Raw genomic sequence first — 23,220 nt, forward strand, 5'->3', positions numbered from 1 at the left:
GTCTGCAACTGGATCCTCGACTTCCTCATCCACAGACCACAGTCTGTTCGAATAGGCAGAAACACTTCTTCCTCGTTAACAATCAGTACGGGAGCACCTCAAGGCTGCATGCTCTGCTCCCTGCTCTACTCATTCTATACTCATGACTGTGTAGCCGCACACAGTGCCAACTCCATCTTCAAGTTTGCCGACGACACCACCGCTGTTGGACGAATTACAGATGGTGATGAGTCAGAGTCTCGAAGTGAGATCGGCCGATTGACCAAATGGTGCCAGCACAACAACCTGGAGCTGATTAAACTACAAACATGCACGTCTTTGGCATGTGGGAAGAAACCAGAGCACCCGGAGATAACCCATGCGGTCACAGGGAGAACTTACAAACTCCATACAGACCGAACCTGTAGTCAGGCTCAAACCCGGGTCTCTGGCACTGTAAGGCAGCAAGTCCACCGTTGCGCCACTGTGCCGCCCCTGCAACCCAGGACAATTAAATCCCAACATTGACAAGTGAACTCTTAATCCCTCCATCAGCTGCCAGTCAAAACAATGTCAGAGTTTCACTTCACTGAAACACGCCACTCATACATGATAGCATTTGGGGGATAAAGGGCATTTAATAAATGCTTTAATTTGGCTGAAATCTTTATCTATAAAACAGTAAATGGGAAGAATTGTCAGCAGGGTCACTGCTTTTTGACAAGGTAAAAAATGATGATGAATCCTGTGAAAGAGCCAATGCTCTTGAAACATTGTCAGTTCATCTTTGTGACTGACGTTGCAATGGGAAAAGATTATGCTAAGTCGAACTGTAGGGTCAGTCACTTGAACTAGCAAGGGGGTGGCAATGCTATAGACCAAACGGTAAAGAGCATTAGTCTGTAGGAAAATAACTGCAGATGCTGGTACAAATCGAAGGTATCACAAAATGCTGGAGTAACTCAGCAGGTCAGGCAGCATCTCTGGAGAGAAGGAATGGGCGACGTTTCGGGTCGAGACCCTTCTTCAGACTGATGTCAGAGGGGGCGGGACAAAGAACGAATATAGGTGGAGACAGGAAGACAGTGGGAGAACTGGGAAGGGGGAGGGGAAGAGAGGGACAGAGGAACAATCCAAAGTTAGAGAAGTCAATGTTCATACCGCTGGGCAGTAAGCTGCCCAAACGAAATATGAAGTGCTGTTCCTCTTGCTCTTCCGTCCAGAGTCACCACAGGTACCGGACCATGACTACACATGTTTAAGATGTTATCATGGTGGAGCTTAATTCCAGGCTGTTTATTCCAAGGCCACCTGGATCCAGAGTGGCCGCCCAATCACACCAATCACTTATATACACAGGCATACAAAGTAGTCCTTGTGACCAACAAAGTAGTCCTAGCCATATCACAACACTCTGGGTGAAAAACATTCTTCTCACCTCAGTTTTAAATGGCCTCTCCTTTATTCTTCGACTGTGGCCCCTGGTTCTGGACTCCCCCCAACATTGGGAACATTTTTCCTGCATCTAGCTTGTCTAGTCCTTTTATAATTTTATACGTCTCTATAAGCTTCCCCCTCATCCTTCTAAATTCCAGTGAATACAAACCCAGTCTCAGCATTTTGTGTCTATATTAAGAGCTTGATTACTGTTAAGGTAAACAAGAGGGCTAATAATTAGTAAACAGGGATGTGGATTGTGCTAATGTGGTGAGAGGAAACCACAGACAAAGCCAAACAGGAATTTCATTGATAATACGTGCATCCATCATTGTAACAAAAAATTGGGATCTACTGTTAATTTAGTCTTGTGGATAATCATCTCATTCGGATTGTGATCTTTCCGAGTCTTTCTGAGTTCCATACTGTAATTAAGACTTCGATTTAGTGTTAATCAAGTTTCTGAGTAATCTGTCATTTCTGAGGTATTTATTCACAAAATGCTGGAGTAACTCAGCAGGTCAGGCAGCATCTCGGGAGAGAAGGAATGGGTGACGTTTCGGGCCGAGACCCTTCTTCAGACTGATGTCAGGGGGGCAGGACAAAGGAAGGATATAGGTGGAGACAGGAAGATAGAGGGAGATCTGGAAAGGAGGAGGGGAAGAGAAGGACAGAGGAACTATCTAAAGTTGGAGAAGTCGATGTTCATACCACTGGGCTGCAAGCTGCCCAGGCGAAATATGAGGTGCTGTTCCTCCAATTTGCGGTGGGCCTCACTGTGGCACTGGAGGAGGCCCATGACAGAAAGGTCAGACTGGGAATGGGAGGGGGAGTTGAAGTGCACGGCCACTGGGAGATTAGGTTGGTCAATGCGGACCGAGAGCAGGTGTTGAGCGAAGTGATCGCCGAGCCTGCGCTTGGTTTCGCCGATGTAAATAAGTTGGGGCTTGTCATTTCTGAGTAAGCTTTGGTAAAAAATGTACCAAAGTCACACTTGGCAGGTGAGCTTTGGCTGGCCTCCTGATGTGCACCAGTTTAATAAATCGCCCGTTACTTCAAGCACCAACTCCACATGGCCTATCCATTTTGCTCCGACAATTACTTTCCTGACAGCAGGACACTAGGTTCTCGATCCCTTTCCTGTACTTCAACTCATCATTGTTGTAGATGAGCCTGACAACAGTGGAACTTAAAGCTGGAGTAGTTATTCCCAGGAGCAGTTGCTCAGTTTGACAGGCAACAAATACAAAGATAAATACTGAAAAAACTCCAGCTCCGGCAGTAAAGAGGATCGTAAAACTGAATGACCCACTAAATAAGAACACTTAGAACGCTAAACACTTTAACTCCCCCCTCCCATTCCCACACTGATCTTTCGATCCTGGGCCTCCCACCCCACCCCTCCCCAAACGACAACGGCACCTCCTTTGTTTTGGCGGGTTTTGTGAGAATGCTGGGATTGGTGCTAAGTGAGTGGAGGGCTTGGCGTCTACAGGGGCTGATCCTTTACACAACAGGAGTATGAAGTGACATTGTCTTTTACATCAAGTAAACTGTTGGGCTTTAGGCATCTGTGGAAGTTGAAAGGCACTCAATGTATGCAAGGTAATGGACTCGACAGGTGGAGAAGTGTGAAAACACTTACTTCCAGACTCAGGGACAGTTTCTTCCCAGCTGATTAACAACTAGACAGCATTTATTCACAAAATGCTGGAGTAACTCAGCAGGTGAGGCAGCATCTCAGGAGAGAAGGAATGGGTGACGAACAACTAGAGAGCGGTCCTGAGCTACTATCTACCTCATTGGGGACCCTCGGACTATCTTTATTTGGATTTTACTGGACTTTATCTTGCATTAAGCATGATTCCCTTTATCGTTCATCTGTACACTGTGGATGGTGCGATTGTGATCATGTATTGTCTTTCCACTGAGTGGTTTTAGCATGCAACAAAAGCTTTTCATTGTACCTCGGTACACGTGATAATAAACTAAACTAAGCTGACCAACTAACCAAGCTGCTCTCTTGGTTTTCCCTGCAGAACGTGTATGAAAGCATCTCTTATTGCCTTGTTCCAGGTTGTTTGTCTGAAACCTCACAGACTACTGCGGTCAGATATTTCCCACTGTTACTCTGCCTCTGCTCAACTTGGTCACCACATTCGGTATCCCTCTCACCTCTAGTGAACAAATAGATTGAAAGTTACAGCACGGACAGAGGCCCTTCGGCCCATTGAGTCCGCACTGACCATCAATCACTTGTCGACACTAGTTCTATGTTATCCCACTTTCACATCCACTCCCTGCACACTAGGGGGGACTAGTTTATCTTAAATAAACTCAATCAACCTACAAACCCACACGTCTTTGGGATGTGAGAGGATGCCGGAATAGCGAAAGGAAACCCATGTGGTCACAGAAAGCACGTGCAAACTCCACACTGACACCGCCCATGGCCAGAATCGAACCCGGATTTCTGGCGTTGCGATGAGCAAGATACCTTGTTCCTGGTACTTTGCAACCCTCTCCCCCCCCCCCCCCCCCCATGTTTACACTGGAGATCACACAGCTCAGGCCAGTCATTTAGATGCTGTCATGAACCTCATAGAACATAAGAAAGTACAGAATAGGAACAGGCCCTTCAGCCCACAATGTCCATGCTGAACATGATACCATTAAACTAATTGCTTAGTTGGAGGTGGCACAGTGGCGCAGTGGTAGAGTTGCTGCCTTACAGCACCAGAGAGCCGGGTTCGATCCTGGTTACAGGTGCTGTCTGTACGGAGTTTGCATGTTCTTCCAGTTACCATGTGGGTTTTCTCCCGATGCTCTGGTTTCTTCCCCTCATTCCAAATACATACGGGTTTGTAGGTTAATTCCCGTCTCTTCTCGACTCCAGCACTTTCACTGCCCCACCCCATACGTTCAGTCCGGTCCTATCCATTTCCCCCAGAGATGCCGCCTGACCTGCTGAGTTACTCCAGCACTTTGTGTCTATCTTTGGTAAAAGACAGCATTTGTAGTTCTTAGTTTCTGCTTTTAAGCCTTGATTGGCTTTGGATCGGTCTCACTCTTGACACTCATTATCTTGGGCTTGGTGGTGCTAATGCCAGTAATGTCAAGGAGAAAGGTTGAACTCTTTTGTGTTGGGTACGTCCTTTACCTAGTGCCTGTGACAATAACAGATTTTGTTAATAGGTCAACCCAACCCTAAATAATCTATGGATCTCAATGCTTGGAGGCTTCTGTTACGCAAGGAAAAGCAATAAGTTTGGGCCCATTTTACTGCTGTTTTAATTGCTTCCTGGATCTAACTTTACTTAATTGGCTGTTGACATGTTATAATTATTGTATGGATGACAAGTATTTTCCCTAATTTAATCCTACCGTAATCATGCCTTATTAAAAAAATTATTTTGTCATTGAAGTTTTAGTTTAGTTTTGAAATACAGTGCAGACCAGCCATCACTTGGAACACTACCTCATCTATTGCATCCGCTGCTCTAGATGTTAACTTCTTTACATCGGCGAAACCAAACGCAGGCTCGGCGATCGTTTCGCTCAACACCTTCGTTCAGTCCGCCTTAACCAACCTGATCTCCCGGTGGCTGAGCGCTTCAACTCCCTCTCCCACTCCCAGTCTGACCTTTCTGTCATGGGCCTCCTCCAGTGCCATAGTGAGGCCCACCGGAAATTGGAGGAACAGCACCTCATATTTCGCTTGGGCAGCTTGCAGCCCAGTGGTATGAACATCGACTTCTCCAACTTTAGATAGTTCCTCTGTCCCTTTCTTCCCCCCCCCTCCCCCTTCCCAGTTCTCTCTCTAACTTCCTGTCTCTACCTATATCCTTCCTTTGTCCTGCCCCCCCTGACATCAGTCTGAAGAAGGGTCTCGACCTGAAACGTCACCCATTCCTTCTCTCCTGAGATGCTGCCCGACCCGCTGAGTTACTCCAGCATTTTGTGAATAAATACCTTCGATTTGTACCATCATCTGCAGTTATTTTCTTACACTACCCCCCGGAACACTAAGGCTATCCTACACACATTAGGGACAATTTACAATTTTACTGAAGTCAATTAACCTACAAACCTGTACATCTTTGGAGTGTGGGAGGAGACCGGAGCACCCGGAGAAAGCCCACATGGTCACAGGGTAAATGTACAAACTCTACACAAACAACACTGTGGATCGATATCGAACCTGGTTCTCTGGCACTGTAAAGCAGCAACTCTACCATTGCACCACTGTGCCGCCCTTAAATCGACAGCTCTCCATGTCTAGTTTAGTTTAGAGATTCAGCACGGAAACAGACCTCTCGGCCCAATGGGTCTGCACCGACCAACGATCCCCACACATTAACGCTATCCTAAACACACTTGGAACAGTTTTTTAGATTTAAAACAAATCAATTAACCTACACTGCACGTCTTTGGAATGTGGAAGGAAACCGAAGATCTTGGGGAAAACCCACGCTGGTCACAGGAGAACGTACAAACTCCGTACAAACAGCACCCGTAGTCAGGATCGAACCTGAGTCTCCGGCGTTGTAAGGCAATAGCTCTATCACTACGCCACCGTGCGGCCCATTTTCACCAGGGTTGCTGCCAAACCTACTGAATTACTTCAGCATTCTGTGTCTTTTCTTGGTAAACCAGCGTCTGCAGTTCCTGTTTTCTATTTTTAATATAACTGGACGAGTAATGCATAGGACTAGAAATTCATTCAGTTAGCCTGCAACTGTTGTCAGTACAAGTGACCATAATGGTATTGGATTGTCATAAAATGCCCAGCAGCGTCACTGGTTGGGTAACTGGTTAACTGCCCTACATATGATTCTAATTAATTTGGGAGAATCCAAACCTCTTATTACCTTGGGGCAGTGACAGATGCAATAAACATTGGCCTTCGTCACAACCCAAGAATGTATCGGAAATCATTATACCAACTGTACAAATGGAGAAAATGTTGTTATACCATGCAGATGTGTCTCAGAGCTAAATGGTGTACAAAGTGAAATATCACCTTTATTTCTCCTTAACAAGGAGCTTTTCTTCAAATAATTATAGTTACAAGATACTGGAGAGATCAAAACTGGCCAGGAGTTGATCCCCCCCCCCCCCCCACCCACCCTTCCCTCTCTTACGACGACCAGCATTCCGGGAAGGCCTCCAGAGAACCGTGGGCACCAAGTGCTCCCCCTCTCCAGGGTCATGCGGGCCCAGAAGAGGGGAAGGCAGTCGACCCCAGTAGAACCCTCGACTGCCCGCTGCCCCAGCCTGTGAATGGCCACCTTGGCCAGGCCCAGGGGCAAACCGATGGGGAGATATCCCACCGCCGCCCCTCCCCCCCCCCCCTCCGCCCACCCCATCTCCGCACTCTCGCTTCCCGCCGATTGACCCTCCCCCCTCCGTACCGGATGACCAAAGATACCGTGGGCGGCACGGTGGCGCAGCGGTAATGTTGCTGCCTTACAGTGAATGCAGCGCCGGAGACCTGGGTTCGATCCCAACTACGGGTCCTGTCTGTACAAAGTTTGTTCGTTCTCGCCGTGACCTGCATGGGTTTTCTCCGAGATCTTCGGTTTTTCTCCCACACTCCCAAAACCTCCAGGTTTGTAGGTTAATTGGCTTGGTAAATGTAAAAATTGTACCTAGTGGGTGTAGGATAGTGTTAATGTGCGGGGATCGCTGGTCGGCACGGACCCGGTGGGCCGAAAGGGCCTGTTTCCGTGCTGTATCTCTATACTAAACTAAACTAAATACTCACACAGAGGTTGCAACCCCTCACACTCCATATACACACGGAACACGGTCTCTTCCACGCCGCAGAAGTGCCCATGATCTGACTTAAATAGCTATTACACGTCATGCTCAGTGTAACACTCCCAGGTGCCCGTTGTAAAGGGGGAAATATCATCACCTTTAGTGTGTCGACCGAGTGCATGTTATATTTATAATATTTTGGCTATTTCATATTCCTCAGCGTTGCTATGAGGCTACGTTGTACTTTGAAGCAGAAGTCATTACAGAACACGGCGTTGACAAAGTCACACCAAATGGATTTTGAACCTGCCTAGTGAAGGCAAGTCTTTGTACAACTAGATCTATGGGAAAGCTTTCTCAAAACGTAGTTATCAATGTTTCAACACCAGCAGAGGGCAATAACAGGAAGAGAGGATGGCACAGTGGTACAGGCCAGAGAGTTGCTGCCCCACCGACAGCACCAGGTGTTGTATGTTCTCCCTGGGACCACGTGGGTTGCCTCCAGAAGCTCCGGTTTCCTCCCACATCCCATGGACATACAGGTTTGTAGGTTAATTGGCCTCTGTAAATTTCCCCCTGGTGTGCAGGGATTGGATGTGAAAGTGGGATAACATAGAACTGGGGTGAAGGGCTGATCGAAGATCAGCACGAACTCAGTGGGCCGAAGGGCCTGTTTCCATGCCGTGCATGTCAGTCAGAATTCAATCAGTGTTCAGAGTAAGAAACTGGGTCAGAGCCTCACAGTTGTGATACAGGACGAGGACATTGTTAGTGTGAAAGGTACTATGATGAACATGTTTGTAGGTTGTGTAGGAAGGAACTGCAGATGCTGGTTCACACCGAAGTCTGAAAAAGAGTCTCGACCCAAAACGTCACCTATTCCTTTTCTCCAGAGATGCTGCCTGACCCGCTGAGTTACTCCAGCCTTCTGTGTCTATTTCCAGGTTCATCCAGAGACGTACATGTTTGTAGTTTAATTGACATCTGTAAATTATAAATTGCCCCTCGTGCATAGGATAGTTCTAGCGTCGCTGGTCAGCATGAACTCAGTGGGCCGAAGGGCCTGTTTCCACGCTGTATCTCTGCAGTCTGAAGTCTAACCTCTAAATAAAGTATTGAGCTATTAAAATTTGAAGTGAAGCGCATCTTGAAAGGAAAGATGATCGACAGACAGTCATGAACTTGGCAAGTGAATATTCCTGCCAAAAGCATGTTTAGCAGAGTCTAGGCCTGCTGCCAGGAGCTAACAAAAGCTGACAGGTTGATGCAACGAACTGTGAATTCTCCAATTTTAAGTAAGCTCCAATAAGTTCCCCCCGCCTCCCCTTTCTCCCCCACACCCTTCCTCCCCTGCACCCCACCTCGACTCGCATCTCCTCTCCCCTCCCCCTCATCCTACATTTCTTCCTCTAGCTTCACAATTCACAACTCTTCACACCGTCAGTCTCACACCAACTGCTTTAATCTCTGGCCTTTGTTCCAACCATCTGCCTATCAACACCTCCCCTCGCCTGTGTCCACCTACAATTTGCCATGCTTTGTCCTTCCTCTCTTCTCCCAGCTTTCTTCTCCCCCCCTCCCCCTCCCCCTCCCCCTCCCCCTCACCCCCTCCCCCTCACCCCCTCCCCCTCACCCCCTCCCCGCATCCCTACAATCATTCTGAAGAAACCCGAAACATTACCTGTCCATGTCCATGTTCTCCAGAGATGCTTCCTGAGCTGTGGAGTCACTCCAGCACTTTGTGTCTTTTTCGGTTCATGCTGTGACCTGACTTGGGGCTGTGATCGCTCTCTCGTTTAGTTCTCATCCTGTTCAAACTCAGTTTGGTCTTCTGGGATGGTTGAACACACAATTGCTACCTACCTTTCACCTGGCAATAGATTTCAGACAAAAAGTGAGGTTAAAGATAAGGTAGCAATTTATTGCCACTTCTGAGCACATGCTCTTTTACTTTAAAACCTCCTGAAAGTAGGTTACTGGGTTGTGTGCATCATGTTCTGATTGTCAGCTAATGTATTCCTTCTGCACTGTGACCAACCAAGCCAAAGGTACAGGTGGCTGATATTGCCAATGCTTTTCTTGGTCGTTGTGATTCAGTTCAAAGTCTGCTTTAAGTGTGGTTCATTGTCCTATCTATATGGTAGAGCAGCTGCCTCACAGCGCGAGAGACCCCGGTTCGATCCTGACCTCTGGTGCTGTCTGTGCGGTGTTTGCATGCTGTCCCTGTGACTGCGTGGGTTTTCTCCCAGATGCTCCAGTTTCCTCACACATCCCAATGTCGTGCAGGTTTGTGGGTTAATTGGCCTCTGTAAATTGCCCCCAGCTTGGATGCAAAAAGTGGAATAACAGAAGTCGTATGAATGGCTGATCAAAGGTCGATGTGGACTCGGTGGTTCGAAGGGCTTGTTTTCAGCTGTATATCTAAACTGAACTAAATATATGGAAAAAGCCTGCATTTTAAGAAATCTTAGTGCATTAATATGACAAGTTACAGTCACGGTGGCGCAGCGGTAGAGTTGCTGCCTTAAACCCCTGTCCAACTAAGGGGCCTGTCCCACTTAGGCGATTTTTTAGGCGACTACAGGCGACCAGGCTGTCGCCACATGGTTGCCGGGGTGTCGCGTGTATGTCCGTGAGTCGTCTCCAAAGAGTCGTAGTGTTTTTCTGGTCGCCGCTGGATTTTGAAATGTTTAAAGATTTTCGGCGACTGTTGGTTTGACGCCAATGATCGTAGCTTGACGTCTCCTGACGTGGGCGCTGTTGTAGGTTATCGCCAGGTGACGTAGGTTGTCGCCAGGTGACGTAGGTTATCGCCAGGTGACGTAGGTTGTCGCCAGGTGACGTAGGTTATCGCCAGGTGACGTAGGTTGTCGCCAGGTGACGTAGGTTGTCGCCGGTGCTGACTTCGTTGAATTTCATTGGCGACTACCTACGTCAACCGGCGACAGGTACCGGCGTCAAAACCTGAGGCCAAAATGATGCGAAATGTCTTCAGTTGTCGCCGACACGGTCGTAGCTTCTCGTTGCTTGTCGCGGGTAGACGTAGGTTGACTTCGGTTGCTGCCTATGTGGTCATAGGTTGTCGTAGGTGGACGTCCTAAGTCGCGACGATTGGGTCACCGGTTGTCGGTAGCTTGCCGTAGCTTGACGTCGACTAGGTGGTAGGCTGTTGTAGTTTGTCGTAGACATTGTCATAGGAGGGGGGTCCAGTTGCCGTTTTTTCGGCAAACTGCTACGACTATGACAGTCAAATTGCCGAAGTGGGGCAGGCCCCTTACAGCGAATACAACGCCGGAGACCTGGGTTAGATCCCGACTACGGTTGCTGTCTGTATGGAGTTTGTACGTTCTCCCCGTGATCTGCATGGGTTTTCTCCAAGACAACACAGAATAAACATAAATTATACATAAATTACACTAGTTATGCAAGTCATTAAAAAGAAAAAGACTGTACAAGAAAACAAGACATTAGTGCAAAATACCATTGTAAGACGCCCATGGTAGTACTAGCATGGTTCACAGTGTTCTATTGGCAAGTTAGGGTTAGAATTGTGCAGGGCAGGCAGGTTGATACCTGATGTAGGAAAGTAATTCCTCTCAACCTGATGGTCTGGGACAGGCTTCTGTATCTGTACCCATCGGTAACAGCGAGAAGAGGGCACAGCCCGGATGGTGGGGATCCTTGATGGTAGATGTCGCCTTCGTGAGGCAACGGCTCACATAGATGCTTTTGATGGTGGTGGGCAATCCTATCCTTTAGAATATCTCTACTATCAAAGAGGCACTGCCTCAAAATGGCAGCCAGGAGGCACTGCCTCAAAATGGCAGCCAGGAGGCACTGCCTCAAAATGGCAGCCAGCATCATCAAGGACCCACACCACCCTGGCCACGCTCTCATTTCACTCCTGCCATCGGGAAGAGGAGTCTGAAAACGGTAGCCTCCAGATTCAGGAACAGCTTCTTCCCAACAACCATCAGGCTCTTGAACACTACAAACACCAACTAAACTATGAACTGCCTTGTCTTAAAAATGACTGTCCTCGGATTTAAGGGTATGTCTCCTTTATTTGAAACGGGTGGTAATTCACTGGGCTCCTGGGAATCTCCACGGTCTTTGTGATTCCCGGGTCTCTAGCGCTGTGAGGCAGCAGCTCCACCATCTACTGTAGATAGGACAATGAACCACGTTCAAAGCAGACTTGCATTGAATCACAAAGACCAAGGTGGGGGAAGGTCTGCTTTTACAGCCTAATTACCTGCTATATCCTGAACATGAACAGTTCTATTTTAAACACTGAGTTCCTCCAAAGCCCAAGGTATGTTCAGTCCTGAAACCCGCAGAAGTGCTTCAACAGCTGGTTAAAAAATAGCCCTGGGATGAGTGGACTGCTAAAGCTGCCAAGCAGTTGGTACCTTTGCAAATGCCTCTGGCAGCCGCAAGTGTTCAAAAACACTATGGAAAATATTTGTTAAAGTCCTTACAAAATAAAATATTAGAAGGCGGCAAAGTGGCACAGTGGTAGAGCCACTGCCTCATGGTGGTGGAGACCCGGGTTCAATCCTGACTACTTTTATTTATTTATTTTGTTAATCAAAAATATTTATTCAAATATTAAAATAATATATACAATACAATAAAACCAAAACAGAACCCACCACCAGAATACTATACAAACAAATATACCAATTGAAACTATTACACAATTATATTACAATCCCTATCCAGGATACATCCAATCCCCCGCGGTGCCCAGTGGTCCCGGGAATCCTCCAGGGTGCCCGTGGACAGCGCGTAGTCCCTCTCCAACACCACCCTGGCGCGGACGTAACCCCGGAAAAGGGGTAGGCAGCTGGCTCGGGCAGAGCCCTCTTCCGCCTGGCGTCGTGAGTTGCGGATGGCCAGCTTGGTCAGGCCCAGGAGCAACCCAACAAGGACATCTTCTGCCCTGCCCTCTCCCCTACGCACAGGGTGTCCAAAGATGAGGATGGTGGGTGAAAAGTGCAGCCAAAAAGCAAGGAGCAGCCCCTTTAGATATTGGAACAGGGGCTGCAACCTCCACACTGCATGTACACGTGGTACACAGACTCTTCCAACCCGCAAAAGTGGCAGGCGGCTGGCGAGTCTGTGAACCGCGCGAGGAACAGGTTGCAGGGGACTCCTCGGTTCAATCCTGACCACGGGTGTTTCTGTGTGGAGTTTATACACTCTCCCTATAACCACGAGGAGTTCCTCTGGGTGCTCTGGTTTCCTCCCACATTCCAAAGATGTACAGCACAGGTTGAATGTGAATTGAATTCAATAAGTTGTAAAATTGTCCCTAGTGTGTAAGATAGTGTTAGTGCACGGAGTTAACACTGGTCGGCGTGGACCCACTGGACCGAAGGTCCTGTTTCCATGTTGTATCTCAAATCTAAAGATGCTTGTAAGCTTAAGACTTTTCCCAGTCCATCCTTAAATCCACTGCAGTCCAAGTGTTCTTAAACATGGGTAGTGGCAGTTAAAGTTGAGGTGGGATGTCATGTACCAGCTGTACAAGGCGTTGGTAAGGCTATGTTTGGAGTATTGTGTACAAAATTCTGGTCTCCGTGCAAGGGAAAGAACGTCACTAAACTAGAAAAGGTGTAAATGAGATGCTACCGGATTTGAAGTGCTTGTGCTATAAGAAGAGGCTGGATAGAGTGGGTCTTTTATCCCCGGAGCAGAGGAGAATGAGGGTTGTCCTTGTAGGGACATTTAAAATCATGAAGGGCATAGAGAAGGCGAATGACCACAGCCTCTTCAACGTGGTAAGGGCAGTCTAAAGCTAGTAGGCGTTGCTTTAAGGTGAGCGGGGAAAGATTTAGATGGGATCTGAGGGTCACCTTTTCAACACAGAGGTTGATGCATACATGGAACAAGCTCCCAGAAGGGAATAATTGTTAAAAGACACTTGTAAAGGTACGTGGATTGGAAAGGGTTGGAAGGATATGGGCCATGTGCAAGCATGTGGGACTAGCTAAGTTATCATTTTGGTTGAAGGGGATGAGATGGGCTGATGTGCCTGTGTATATGGCTCTGTGACTCACAGAACGTGGACAGGCATAGTACTGGAGCAGGTCCTTCGGCCCACAATTGCTGATCGTGATGGCAAGGTCAACTAATCTCGTCTGCCTACAGGTGATCCAGATTCTTCCAATCCCTGCATTTCCATGTGCCTATCTTAAAATCCTCGTCAACACCACTATCATATCTGCTTCCACCAGCACACCTGGTAGCATGGTCCAGGCACCTAATGCCCACTGTATAAACATACTTGGCCCTGCACACCTCCAGCATCTGCATCCCTTTTGGGAACTTATAATTGACTTTAGAAAAACCAGTGTAGACTACGACCCACTCTACATCAATGGGGTCTGTGTGGAAAGGGTACCAGCTTTCAGGTTCCTGGGTACGCACATCGCAGAGGATCTTACCTGGTCTACCAACACCATCACCACAGTAAAGAAGGCACAGCAGAGACTCCACTTCCTGAGGATCCTCAGGAAAACCAACCTGCAGGAGAAGCTCATGTTGTCCTTCTATCGCTGCTCCATCGAGAGTGTGCTGGCATACTGTATAACCACATGGTATGCCAGCTGCTCAGAAAAGGACAGGAAGGCCCTTCAGAGGGTCATCACGACGGCCCAGAAGATCATCGGCTGCTCACTGCCCTCCCTGGAGCACCTGTTCAGCCTACGCTGCCTCAGTAGAGCAGGCAAAATAATAAAAGATCCATCCCACCCCGGCCACCGTCTGTTTGTTCATCTGCCCTCTGGTCGACGTTTCAGGTCGATCAAATCCCGAACAAACAGACTTAAGAACAGTTTTTACCCCAGGGCCATACGAGAACTGAACACTACCTTTGCACTAGGCAACACCGTTAAAAAATCTTGTACTTAATATAATTGTATTTAATTGTATTTATGTATTTATTTGTTTTTGCATTTATTGCATATATGTTTGTACGCACCATCAGGATTGGCTATTTTTTAATTTCGTTGTACTCGTTGCAATGACAATAAATGAATATTATTATTATTATTATTATTATTATTATTAAAACATAGAACAGCACAGCCCAAGAACAGGCACTTCGGCCCACAACGTCCATGCTGCCTACTTAAACTGATCTAGCATTTCCCTCCATTCCCTGCATTTCCATGTGCTGATCTGAAAGCTTCTTAAATGCCACTATCATATCTGCTCACCACCCATGGGCAGCACGATCCAGGCCCCACACATTTCCTTTAAACTTTTCCCCTCTCACCATAAAGCCATGGCCTCCAGTCTTTGACATTTCCAGCCTGAAAAAAAAAAGGTTCTGACTGTCTATCCTATCTATGCCTCTCGTGATTTTATATATTTCTATCAGGTCTCTCTTCAACATCCGGCGTTCTGGAGAAACAATCCAAGTTTGTCCAAATTTGGGACAGCACGGTGGCGCAGCAGTAGAGTTGCAGCCTTATAGCGCAAAAGGCCCGGGTTCGATCCTGACCACGGGTGCTGTCTGTACGGAGTTTGTACCTTTCTCCCGTGACCACGTGGGTTTTCTCCAGGTGCTTCTGTTTCTTCCCACAACCAAAAGATGTGCAGGTTGGTAGGTTAATTGGCTTTGGTAAAAATTGTAAATTGTCCCTCGTGTGTAGGATAGTGTTTGAGTACGGGGATCGCTGGGCGGCACAGACTTACTTGGTGGGCTGAAGTTTCCACGCTGCATCTCTAAACTAAACTCAAACAACCTGTAGCTAATATCCCCTAATCCAGGCAGAATTCTGGTAAATCTCTTCTGCAATCTCTCCAAAACCTTCACATCCTCCCCTTAAAGGAGCAACTTTACTTTGAAGTATTGTACTGCACACAATACCTCAAAGGTGGCCTAACCAAAGCCTTTTAGAGCTGCATCGTGACTTCCTGACTCTTTTACCTAATGACCCAACCAATAAAGGTGAACATACCATATGCCTTCTTCACCACTCTATCTACTTGTGTTGTCACTTTCACTGAGTTATGGACCTGGACTCAAGATCCCTCTGTTTATCCATGCTGTTAAGGTGTTACCATCAATCATTTACCTCCCCCTTACATTCAACATTTCAAAGTGCAGCACTTGACACTTGCTGTGATTAAACTCATCTGCATTTTCTCCGCCCATTTCTGCAGTCGAATTATCTCCTGCAGTATTTTTTGACAGCCTTCTTCACTGTCTGCAACTCCAACAAACTTGGTGTCATCTGCAAATGTACTAATCAAATCATCTATATTTGAGTCCAAGTCATTTATGTATGTCAAAAACAGCAGAGATCCCAGCACAGATCTCTGTGGAACTTCACTGGGCACAGATCTGCAGCCCGAATAACATCCTTCCATCACAACCCTCTGTCTTCTATGAGTAAAACAGTTCAGAATCAAATCCCATGCACCTTAATCTTCAGAATCTCCACCTACCATGGAGGACTTTATCAAATAACTTACTAAAATACATGTAGACAACATACACCGCCCTCCCCTCATCATAGAGCCATAGAGTTATACAGTGTGGAAACGGGCCCTTCGGCCCGAATTGCCCACACTGATTAACATGTCACATCGACCTTAGTCCCACCTCCCTGCGTTAGGCCCATACCCCTCTAAACCTGCCCTATCCATGTCAATCAATCAATAGTCAATAGTCAATTTATTTGTCACATACACATAAATGTGCAGTGAAATGAAAGATTACCCACAGTCCAACAATAACACCAATAAAAATAAGCAATGAAAATGTGCAATAACACAATCACAAACCAACATCAAACAAAAAGAAACATCCATCACAGTGAGTCTCCTCCAGTCACCTCCTCACTGTGATGGAGGGCAGAATGTCTTTTCTCTTCCCCTGCCGTCTTCTCCCGCGGTTAGGCTGTTGAAGTTGCCATGTCGGGGCGGTCGGGGCTCCCGACATTGAAGCCCCCGCCGGGCGGAGAAAATCCCGCGGCCTATTCCAGGCCGCGCCAGACGGTGAAAGGTTCGCGGCGGGCCGACCCAAGCCCCATGTAAATGTTTTTTAAACATTGCAATACTACCTGCCTCAACTACCTCCTCCGGCAGCTCGTTCCATACACCCACCACCTTCGGGTTCCTATTAAAGCTTTCCCCCCCCCCTCACCTTAAACCTGCAGTTCTCAATTCCCCTCCTCTGGGCGAAAGACTCTGTGTGTCTACCCGATCTATTCCTCATCAATCACCATTTGTCACCTCCTCAAAAAACATGATCAACCTGCCATGTACCAAAGGTAGACACAAAAAGCTGCAGTAACTCAGCGGGTCTGGCAGCATCTTTGGGGAAAAGGAACAGATGACATTTTGGGTCAAGACTGAGAGTCAGGGGAGTAGCATGCACCAAGCCATGGTCCCTAACTCACTTCCAAATGGGAGAAAATCCTATCCCGATGAATCTGCTGGAATAGCTTCCCTATCTCTGAGGTGATGCTCACTGGATTATAATTCCTTGGATTATCCCTACTTTCCCTTTGTGAACAAAAGAACAACAAATGACTCTTTGAGAAAAGGGTGTGATCAGAACAGGTTGTGACAGGTTATGAATAGAATGTGCAGGAAATAGTTTACCATTCAGGTCTAACCTGCTAAGCATTTCCAGCCTTTTCTGTTTCATGTTCAGACTTCCAGTAACTGCAAGATGAGGTATTTCAAGTAATTAATTGGGCTGCTAATTATCATATCATCATATCATATCATATATATACAGCCGGAAACAGGCCTTTTCGGCCCTCCAAGTCCGTGCCGCCCAGCGATCCCCGCACATTAACACTATCCTACACCCACTAGGGACAATTTTTACATTTACCCAGCCAATTAACCTACATACCTGTACGTCTTTGGAGTGTGGGAGGAAACCGAAGATCTCGGAGAAAACCCACGCAGGTCACGGGGAGAACGTACAATGGAATCTTAAAAATAAAATTCCAATCTTTTTCTTTAAGGCCTTTTAAAATTTTAAGTATTTCATGTGCTTTTAACATATAATATTATTTTACTTTTATTCCCTAAGAATTATTATTTTTTCTTTCTCAATGGTTCTGACTGTCAGAAACATTTTTTTTTAAAACTGCAACATCAGTGACAGCTTTTACAACTGGCAAAGCCCAATTCACAGCTTTGCCAGCTGTCAGGAACACTCAGGATTCTCAAGACCTGAGAGTCCAGCCCGAGGGATGGAGGAGGCCAGCAGGATTGGACCTCCACATCTGGGCAAAGCAAGTGCGAGCATGGGGAACTAAACTCGGGAAACTAAACTCTGGGCAAGGGTGCTGATGTCTCAATGGTAGTTCCCTGATCTTGCTCTTTAAGGTCACACTGTGTGGACAAAGCCGACAGGAACACCAAATGACAACCAAATATTTTTCCTTTCCGTGTACCTGTCCAAATGACTTTTAAATGTTGTTATAGTACCTGCCTCAACTACCTCCCCTGGCAGCTCATTCCATACATCCACCGTCTTCTGTGTGAAAAAGTTGCTCCTCAGGTTCCTATTAAATCTTTCCCCTCTCACCTTAAGCCTATGGGCTCTGGTACGTGATTCCACTACTATGGGTAAAAGATATGTGCATTCACCCAATCTATTCCCCTCGTGATCTTATACATGTCTAAGATCACCCCTCAGCCTCCTGTGCTCCAAGGAATAAAGTGCTAGCCTTCCCAACTTCTCCCTTTTGCTCAAGGCAGAGATTCTCTCTATTGCAGAACCTCTCCCTACTGCCTATCCTCCAAACGTTCTCCAAAGCTTTTGTTGCACTCTCTCCAGCTTCACGACATCCTTCCTAGAGCAGAGTGAACAACATTGGAATGGTTCCAGATGCTGGAATCCTGAGCAAAACACAAAGTGCGTGTGCGTGCGTGTGTGTGTGCGTGTGCATGTGTGCAGGTGTACGTTTGCTGCTGTGAGTGTGTGTGTTAGTGTTGGTCTATGGATGTGCGTGTCTGTGTGAGTGAGTGTCTGTGTGCACTTTTTCGTCAACAGAGGAATTGTTGGATTTAATGTGAATTATTGGGTTACCGAAGCCAGCAAGATGAGTTCACTCTCCCATGAGCAGACTCCACCTGCAGATCCTTGGTTCTCCAGCCTAATGCCTCCGTTTGATAACATTGCAAAATTCCTGACAATCATTTCATACCAAAATAGACAATAGACTGCAGGAGTAGGCAATTCGGCTCTTCGAGCCAGCCATTCAATGTGATCATGGCTGATCATTCACAATCAGTACCCCGTTCCTGCCTTCTCCCCATACCCCCTGACTCTGCTATCATTAAGAGCTCTATCTAGCTCTCTCTTGAAAGCATCCAGAGAATTGGCCTCCACCACCATCTGAGTCAGAGAACTCCACAGATTTACAACTCTCTGAGTGAAAAAGTCTTTCCTCATCTCTGTTCTAAATGGCCTACCCCTTATTCTTAAACTGTGGCCCCTGGTTCTGGACTCCCCCAACATTGGGAACATGTTTCCTGCTTCTCGCGTGTCCAATCCCTTAATAATCTTATATGTTTCAATAAGATCCCCTCTCATCCTTCTAAATTGTTGTCATATGTTCTCTGGCATCTAGGGGTGGCATGGTGGCACCTCGGGTGGCATGTTGGCATCTTGGGGTGGCATGGTGGAGCAGCGGTAGTGCTGCTGCCTTACAGCGGCAGAGACCCGGGTTTGATCCTGACCATGGGTGCTGTCGGTACAGAGTTTGTACGTTCTCCCAGTGACCTTTGGGCTTTCTCCTGGTGCTCCAGTTTCCAAAGATTGGAAGAAAGAGGTACTGTACTGCTTGTCAGCTAGTTAATGGGATTACGTCACATGCAATTCAACAGCACTTAGTACCACACAACCGAGGGGCCTGAAACACAGCTGGAAAATGTCCCCTTGGAAAATGACCCGGATCTGATCCTGACTACGGGTGCTGTCTGAACGGAGTTTGTACTTTCTCCCTGTGATAGCGTGAGTTTTCCTGCATGCTCCAGTTTCCTTCCACATTCCAAAGACCTACAGTTTTGTAGGTTAATTTGCTTCGGCAAAGATTGTAAATTGTCCCTCGTGTGTAGGATAGTGCTAGTGTACGGAGATCGCTGGTCGCCGCGGACTCGGTGGGCCAAAGGGCCTGTTTCCGCGCAGTATCTCTAAACTAAACTAAAAACATAACACTGGATAAACACTGTGTATGTTTGACAATTAGCCAAGCAAGAGGTTTCACACCAATTTCTTCATGAAGGGAATGGCCAAGGAAACCTTCGGACCAGAGCGATTGATCATTACTGGACTGGTTAGAATACAGCAGCTATTAAAGTCAATTACCAGAGAAATGTCAGTGCAAAATCATTTTCATACGGTATCCTTTTTGGCAATTATTTTATTGCAACATCCGAATACACTGCTACCTTGGGTAATATTGAAATTAAGCACCACTTCTTTCTGCTGCTTGAAGTTTGTTTCTTTGATCTAACCAATTCCTTCATCGTGTGTTTGTTACAAGTATTACCTTCTCTCTCTGACAACGAGCTATAGCCCTTGAAATTATTTTTCTCCATCCTGCTGGTATCTACAGCAACTATGCTTTAGTTCCAAAAAAAAAAATTGCTTTCAAGTGTTTCTAGTCAGATGAATCAAGCCCTGCCTTCCAGGTAAACAAGAGTGAAAAATGCCACAGTGTCCTTTGATATGTTGCCAGCAAGTTTATCTAATGCAGAAGAGCACCCTAGGATGAGGGGAGGGGTCTGATAGAGGTGTACAAAGTCATGAGAGGAAAAGATTGGGTAAGATGCACAGAGTCTCTTGCCCAGAGTAGGGGAATCGAGAACCAGAGGACATAGGTTTAAGGTGAGTGGGGAAAAATTTAATGGGAACCTGAGGGGGTAACGTTTTCCACACAGAGCGGTGGGTATATGGAATGAGCTGCCGGAGGAGGTAGCTGAGGCAGGTACTACTACTACTACTACTACTACTAATAATAATAATAATAATAATAATAATAATAATAATAATAATAATAATAATAATAATAATAATAATAATAATAATAATAATAATAATAATAATAATAATAATAATAATAATAATAATAATAATAATAATAATAATAATAATCATCATCATATCATATCATATATATACAGCCGGAAACAGGCCTTTTCGGCCCTCCAGGTCCGTGCCGCCCAGCGATCCCCGTACATTAACACTATCCTACACCCACTAGGGACAATTTTTACATTAACCCAGCCAATTAACCTACATACCTGTACGTCTTTGGAGTGTGGGAGGAAACCGAAGATCTCGGAGAAAACCCACGCAGGTCACGGGGAGAACGTACAAATTCCTTACAGTGCAGCACCCGTAGTCAGGATCGAACCTGAATCTCCGGCGCTGCATTCGCTGTAAAGCAGCAACTCTACCGCTGCGCTACCGTGTCGCGGTAATAATAATAATAATAATAATAATAATAATAATAATAATAATCCTTTATTCATCCGACAATGGGGAAATTGAAATCACAACATTTAAGAAACATTTAGTCAGATACATGGATAGACAGGTTTCAAAGAATATGGGCCAAACATGGGCAAATGTGACTAGCTTGGATGGGGCATCTGGGTGTGCATGGACCAGTTGGTCCAAAAGGCCTGTTTCCATGCTGTATGACTCTGATTCTACAAGTTAAACATAAATATTGAGCAGTTTAAGAATTACTAGTTAAACAAGGCTAAACACAAAATGCTGGAGTAACTCAGTGGGTCAGGCAGCAATCCTGGAGAACATGGATATTTGACATTTGGGGTTGGGACTCTTCTTCAGACCGATTGCAGTGGGGAGAGTAGGGAATAGAAAAACACATATTTAAACAAGCTGATGTTTTCAATTGAAATGTTGAAAAATGTACATTCTTTGTCAACAAGTGCTGCAAGAACTCTATTTGGAAGTACAAAGAATCATATGGTTTTAAGTTAGCACTGTCTGTATTGTCTGAGTTCAAAGGATGTGGTCTCAAGATCATGTTAAAGGATGCATTCAAATTCCACTGTTGCTGTTAGGAACTTAATCCTGGCAGATATTTTCACACAGTAAAAGTGAAGTGCTACCTTGTCAGCAACACTGCCCTTCTTTGCTTCTTCAAATGTAACCAGGTTATCATGAAAATGACCTAAAGTCCTGAATGACAGTCTACCATCGATCAAATTACATGCTGGCTCTTTTTTAGAGATAAGGCCATGGTAAGAGGCCCTTCGGCCCCTCAAGTCCACGCCAACCATCAATCACCCATTCACGCTGGTACTATTTTATCTGACTTCCTCATCCCTTCTTTACAGAAGCCATTTAACCTACAAACCCGCACGTTTTGAGGATGTGGGAGGAAACCAGCACACCTGGAGGAAACCCACGTGGTCACAGGGAGAACGTGCAAACTCTGCACTGAGAGCACCGAGGTCAGAATCAAACCTGGGTCTCTAGTGCTTTGAGGCAGTGGCTCTACCAGCCGTGGCACTGCATGTGGCCCATTAATGATTCCACAATTGCATTATTTTCATTCCTATGTTGAAAATCCTCCAAGGCCCCACCCTTCCCCGTCTCTTTAGTTCACTGCTATTGTTAACCCTTCAATTTCCCTGTACTCCTGCAATACTGGATTCCACGCATTTCTCCCCAAATGATGACTATGCCTTTTGACAACTAGGTCCCAATCCTTAGAATTTTATTCTTGATCTCCCCCATATTCCTACCTCATCAATCTTTCAACCATTAGAGACAGTTTCCCATTAAGTGCATTCCCAGAACTCTTCATGACTTTAAGGTTGTCTATTAAATTTCCTCTTAACCTCCTCTGCCGTACAGGGAAACAAATCACCCTCAATTCTAACATGTTCTCCCTTACGCAGAAAAGATAATACCAGCGTTGGAACCTTCTGGTGCTAATAGGTTACTAATGCAAAACCGCAGTGTAAAAAAAGTACCACAAATTCTTTTGACATAAGTATGTAATGCCTTGCAGCAAGACCTGGCAATTTACATATCACCTGTCACACACTTTTTATTTAACTATCCAGGGCACAGGGAACGGACGAGAATTAAACTTGAGGGCTCTTGAGGAAAGAACTACACGGCGACAAAGGCCAGATTTATTTAAAGGTACGTGGCTGTCTTTTAATGCCGTATTATTTGAGAAATAACTGATGTTGTCTTACTGCACGTCAGCACTTAAAGGCAGTCTTTACAGAGAAGAATTTTGTTTAAGGATGTGACTGCAAATATAACCAGTTGTTGTGAAACTGCTGTAATGTTAAAGGAAGGAGAAATGCTTCTTATTATGAAGATTTTTGTCCAGTCGGATAGGATACAACAAATTTCTAACCAACTCTTAAAATTTAACATGATAGGTTATATAAGATTTGTTCTGGAAACCTATGTAGCATGAATATATCCTGCAGTATTTTTTTAAACAGTGAGACACTAATGGGATTGGGCACTGCCAGAGTATGAATAGAAGATGGGTTCAAAGCTTGAGTGCGTACAGAAGTGGGTAGATTAGAAGAGCAAAGCCGAAAGGCAGCTCTACACCTTCCAAACGTGAATAAACTCATATTTGCATTTTTACATAAAAGGCAAGATTGATATTGGGAGGCAGCCACCTTCAGTTTTCTATAGAGCACAAGGTGAAGTTGGCTCCAGTTCAGTGGAAGAGTATTTCCTCATAAACGGTTTATCAACACAGAAGGTAGACACAAAATGTTGGAGTAACTCAGCGGGTCAGGCAGCATCTCTGGAGAAAAGCAACAGGTGATGTTTCGGATTGAGACCCTTCAACAGACTGAGAGCCAGAGGAGAGGGAAACTAGAGGTATTGAAAGGTCCTACACAGTTTATCAACACGGCCCAGCAATAAGGATTATACTGTTTGTCCCAAAGCAAGTTGGGTCCACAAAACTGGCCAGATATTCCACTTGCTTTTAAGTTTTTGATTCATGAAATGATTTTAGTAGGTTTTTTGCACTTTCG

The 23,220-nt window shown here is 45.9% G+C and overlaps 1 protein-coding gene across 1 annotated transcript in view; it reads left to right on the forward strand.

Annotated features, from left to right (window-relative positions):
* Positions 1-23,220, forward strand: part of LOC144600343 (circadian locomoter output cycles protein kaput-like) — a 140,718-nt gene that overhangs the window by 21,922 nt on the left and 95,576 nt on the right. The window contains exon 2 of the mRNA XM_078411919.1: positions 22,273-22,354. The gene's annotated coding sequence lies outside the window, so the exon portion shown is untranslated. The remainder of the gene's footprint in view (positions 1-22,272; positions 22,355-23,220) is intronic.

This window comes from Rhinoraja longicauda, chromosome 15 (genome assembly GCF_053455715.1).
Source record: "Rhinoraja longicauda isolate Sanriku21f chromosome 15, sRhiLon1.1, whole genome shotgun sequence".
Classification (NCBI taxonomy): Eukaryota; Metazoa; Chordata; class Chondrichthyes; order Rajiformes; family Arhynchobatidae; genus Rhinoraja; species Rhinoraja longicauda.